Source organism: Schistocerca americana, chromosome 5 (assembly GCF_021461395.2).
Source record: "Schistocerca americana isolate TAMUIC-IGC-003095 chromosome 5, iqSchAmer2.1, whole genome shotgun sequence".
NCBI classification, from domain to species: domain Eukaryota; kingdom Metazoa; phylum Arthropoda; class Insecta; order Orthoptera; family Acrididae; genus Schistocerca; species Schistocerca americana.
Genome location: NC_060123.1, coordinates 136,348,806 through 136,353,962, shown reverse-complemented (window position 1 = coordinate 136,353,962; position 5,157 = coordinate 136,348,806). Strand labels below are relative to the sequence as shown.

The following is a 5,157-nucleotide window of genomic DNA, read 5'->3' as shown; positions in this document are numbered from 1 at the left end:
GCAGTTTTTGCTCTGGTACCAGGATGAAACTATTAGGGGCCGTTGAAAATTTGAACGTAATCCGAAGTAGCAAGGGTGCTTCCGATTTTTCAATGTTCCTGTTTCGCTCCCTCCTGTGACATGACGATAGACTTTGGGGGGGGGGGGGGCACTGTAACATTCTGCGTGAATAAAGCGAATATCATATATTGTGTTCGAAGTATTATGAAGTATAACGAAGAGAAAACATCGTTGTTGTGAAACACAACTAGCACTTCACTCACACGAAGTGATGAGTGCTATCGACAAGCGATTTCAAATTGATTCCGTATTTCAAGATTTCCAGATGGCTTTTGACAACGTACCTCACAAGCGGCTCATAATCAAACTGCGTGTTTATGGAATATCGTCTCAGTTATGCGACGTGATTCCTGATTTTTCTGCCAGAGACGTCACAGTTCATAATAACTGACGGAAAGTCATCGAGTAAGGCAGAACTGATTTCTGGCGTTTCCCAAGGTAGTGTTATAGGACCTTTGCTGTTCTTTAACTATGTAAACGATTTTAGGAGACAATCTGAGCGGTCGTCTTACGTTGTTTGCAAACGATGCTGTCATTTGTCGTCTATGAACGTCATCAGAGGATCAAAACCAATTGCAAAATCATTTAAGTGCGAAAATTGGCAACTGATGCTAATTAATGAAAAGCGTGAGGTCATCCACATGAGTGGTAAAAGGAATCCGTTAAACTGCGGTTACACAATAAATCAATCAAGTCTAAAGGCCGTAAATTCAACTAATACATTGGCATTACAATTACGAACTACTTAGAAGATGCAACAGATCTCCTAAAGAGTCTGCCTACACTACGCTTGTGCGTCCTCTTTTGGAGTACTGGTGTGCGTTGTGTGATCCTTACCAGATAGGACTAACGGAGGACATCTAGAAAGTTCAAAGAAGGGCAGCAAGTTCTGTATTATCGAAAAATTGGGAGAGAGTGTCACAGACATGATATAGGATTTTGGGTGACGATCATTAAAACAAAAGAGTCTTTCATTGTGGCGGCAGCTTCTCACGAAATTTCAATCACCAACTTTCTTCTCTGAATGCGAAAATATTTTGTTGACGCCGACCTACACAGGAAGAAGTGGTTATCATAATAAAATAAGGGAAATCGGAGAGATACGTGTTCGTTTGAATAGAGAATTAGTGTGAAGGTGGTTCAATGAACCCTCTGCTATGCATTTAAGTGTGATTTGCACACTAGCCGCGTAAATGTAGATGTAAAGCCCTTCTAAGATCCCAGCTTCGGAAAAATCATCGGTGCCACCCACGCACCTTTGTTGAGTAACTTAAAAATGTGCGTGTTAGAGACTTCGACAACCACTCAGACTCACGGCTGCTCTAAACGCCTCGGATCAGGCAACCCGTTCGACAACCCTTAGGCAGGGTTTGCCAGCGAATTTTGTCATTTATATCCTTTCACCCTCTGTTTTGATTCCACTCTGGAACCTTTCTTTTATTTACGTCACAGCTACTTCGACGTACAGATTGAACCGTAAGGGCAAAAGACTGCATCCCTGTCTTACACCGTTAATATTCGAGCACTTCGTTCTTGGTCTTCCAGCCTTATTGTTTCCTCTTGGTTCTAGTACATATTGTATATTACCCACCGTTCTTTATAGTTTACTCCTTTTACTCAGAATTTCGAACATCTTACACCATATCATATAGCTGAACTTTTTTTATGTCGACAAATCCTACGACTGCGTCTTGATTTTTCTTCGTTGTTGCTTCCATTATCAGTTGCAACGTCAGAACTGCTTCTCTTGGGCCTTACCTCTCCTAACTCAGAAGTGATTCGTACTGAGGTATGCAGATAGTCGTCTTTACCTCGCTGTACTTGCGAGTGGAATAGCAAAGGAAATGGCTAATAGTGGTATACAGTATGGAAACCCCCCACTACACAAGGCACAGTGGCTTGCGGAGTATGTATGTGAATGTAGATATAAATCTTCCCAACTGATAGCACAGTATTCTAATACATTTTGTATGGCAGTTATACACGTAGCTCACTAGAGTCGTTCTCAATGGTCAGCTTGAAGAAGTCTTACAAGTATGTTTTGGTTTGGCTACTTAGGGAAAAGTAACTATTTAAAAGAGCAGGAGTGTTCTTTAATCTAGTTTCCAGGTTCGATAGACGAGAAAACACCTTCAATCTACGATTCCATTATTTCTCGTAGTTGCTAGAAATTTCGACCGCCACGTACTTTTTATTTCAGTACGTATTAGCACAGACTAACCCTGATTCAAAGAGTATAGAGTCAGATATTGAGTATACTGCGGGATACAGCCGGTGTCTCGACCTGTGGCAGCCGACATTGAAGTGTTTCTCCTTCTGTCGACCTCCAGCAGAGAATTTTACACAGAAACACTAGCGGCCAGGCATAGTTCGCACGATTTTAGGCGTACTTAAAATTCTTCTGATTGTCTTAAATGACTCCTACCGCCGGCCGCGGTGGTCTAGCGGTTCTAGGCGCTCAATCCGGAGCCGCGCGACTGCTACGGTCGCAGGTTCGAATCCTGCCTCGGGCATGGATGTGTGTGATGTCCTCAGGTTAGTTAGGTTTAAGTAGTTCTAAGTTCTAGGGGACTAATGACCATAGATGTTAAGTCCCATAGTGCTGAGAGCCATTTGAACCATTTGACTCCTACCTCTCTGCAACTAGAAAAATGTGACTGTGTCGCATTAACTTACTATAGATGAATGCCACCAGATATCTGACTGAGGCCTGTGATTTATCGACGATGATTTAACATAACTACACTATGTGATTAAAAGTGCCCTGACGCATATTAGTGAACATTAAATGGGGCTATGCTAGAAACACTTTCAGTGAGGCGTCTGAATGTGGAGGGAGGAATGGCAGCCTGTTCTCCCTCAAGAGCCGAAACGAGAGAAGATGGTGGTCTTGGACCCTGGGGTCTGGAAATAAGTCATTGCCATAGCTCACGCCATCTGGGTAGGTCAAACCATTTCAGGAATATTGTTGTCCACAAACCACTCCCTCACAGATGCTGCACGACGACAGGGTGCATTGTCAAGCTGATACAATCAATCATCGTCTCCGAACGTTTCTTCGGGAGGACGACGGTTCAATCCCGCGTCCGGCCATCCTGATTTAGGTTTTCCGTGATTTCCCTAAATCGCTCCAGGCAAATGCCGGGATGGTTCCTTTCAAAGGGCACGGCCGACTTCCTTCCCCGTCCTTCCCTAATCCGATGAGACCGATGACCTCGCTGTCTGGTCTCCTTCCCCGAAACCACCAACCGAACCTTTCCTCTACTATAACCAATATACGATGCTGTAAAATTTGTTCATGTCCTGCAGCATGACAAATGTCCTTAAGAGCAATAAGGGCACAACTCTGTAACCACGAAAACGTCCCCATACCATAAAACCACCTCCTCCGTGTTTCGTTGCTAGTATTAGACATGATTGCAGGTACCGTTCTCCAGTCATACGCCAAACCCAAACCTTTCCATCGAATTACCACAGGACGTCGCGTGATTAAACACTCCAGCGTCGCTCTCTACGCAACCTCAAGCGTCGCTTAGCATTGACAACAGACATACGTGGCTTATGAGGAGACGTTCCATCACTACCCCACTCTTTTTAGCTCTCTGCGCACAGTCACTGAGTCATCTGTATTGCTACACTTAAGAGCCAAAGAAACTGATACACCTGCCTAACATAGTGTAGGGCCCACACGAGCATGCAGAAGAGCCGCAACACGCCGTGGTATGCACTCGACTAACGTCTGATATAGTGCTGGAGGGATTTAACGCCGCGAATCCTGCAGGACCGTCCATAAATCCGTAAGAGTACGAGGGGGTGGAGATCGCTTCTGTACAGCATATTGCAAGGCACCCCAGATATGTTCAGTTATGTTCATAACGAGGGAATTTTGTGGCCATTGGAAGTGTTTAAACTCAGAAGAGTACTCCTCAAGCCACTCTGTAGCAATTATAGACGTATGGGGTGTCGCATTGTGCTACTGGAATCGCCCAAGTCCATCGCAATACACAATAGACATGTATGACGGTAGTATCTGTCCCCGAAAGAACAGTTACCGTGGATGACCATGCAGCTTTGCTAGAAATGAAATGATAATTAAATGGACACCCTAGCTGCAAACAGGCGTTGATGTACTTCATTGGGAACATGTTGAAAATGTGTGCCCCGACCGGGACTCGAACCCGAACTCGTACTGGACTTGGTAGATTAATCTGCCACGAGTAATGAGTATGATGGGCAAACATCTATTAGGCGCACTACGAATGTAGTGGTTTGGACATGTTGGGAATGTGGATCTCACGGGAAGCGTGCAAGGGATAAGTCCCTGCAGACGCACTATCCTCGGTGCCCGCGGTGGCTCAGATGGATAGAGCGTCTGCCATGTAAGCAGGAGATCCCGGGTTCGAGTCCCGGTCGGGACACACATTTTCAACACGTTCCCAATGAAGTACATCAACGCCTGTTTGCAGCTAGGGTGTCCATTTAATTATCACAATAGACATGAATGGATGCATGTGATTAGACAGGAAGCTTACGTACGTGTAACCTGTCAGAGTCGTATCTAGACGTATCTTCAGTCCTATGTCACTCCAACAGCACACGTCCCACATCGTTACCGAGTCTCCACCAAACTGAACAGTCTCCTGCTGACATTCACGATCCATGGATTCATGACGTTGCCTCCATACCCGTACAGTCCGTCCGCTCGATACAATTTGAAACGAGACTCGTCCGCCCAGGCAATATGTTTCCAGTCAACAATAGTCCAATGTCTGTGTTGACAGACCCAGGCGAGGCGTAAAGCTTTCTTGCCGTGCAGTCACCAAGGGTACACGAGTGGGCCTTCGGCTCCGAAAGCCCATATCTATGATGTTTCGTTGAATGGTTCGCACGCTGATACTTTTTGGTGACCCAGCATTGAAATCTGCAGAAATTTGCGGAGGTGTCGCACTTCTGTCACATGAACTATTCTCTTCAGTCGTCGTTGGTCCCGTTCTTCGAGGATCTTGTTCTGGCCGCAGCGATGTCGGAGATTTGATGTTTCACCGGATTTCTGATAGTTACGGTACACTCGTGAAATGATCGTATGGGAAAATCTGC

At 45.3% G+C, this 5,157-nt stretch overlaps 1 non-coding gene across 1 annotated transcript; it reads left to right on the top strand.

Moving 5' to 3' along the window:
* Window positions 1–4,403: 4,403 nt before the first annotated feature.
* Window positions 4,404–4,478, top strand: Trnat-ugu. The gene has a single exon. It is a non-coding gene; the product is annotated as a tRNA-Thr (tRNA).
* Window positions 4,479–5,157: the final 679 nt, after the last annotated feature.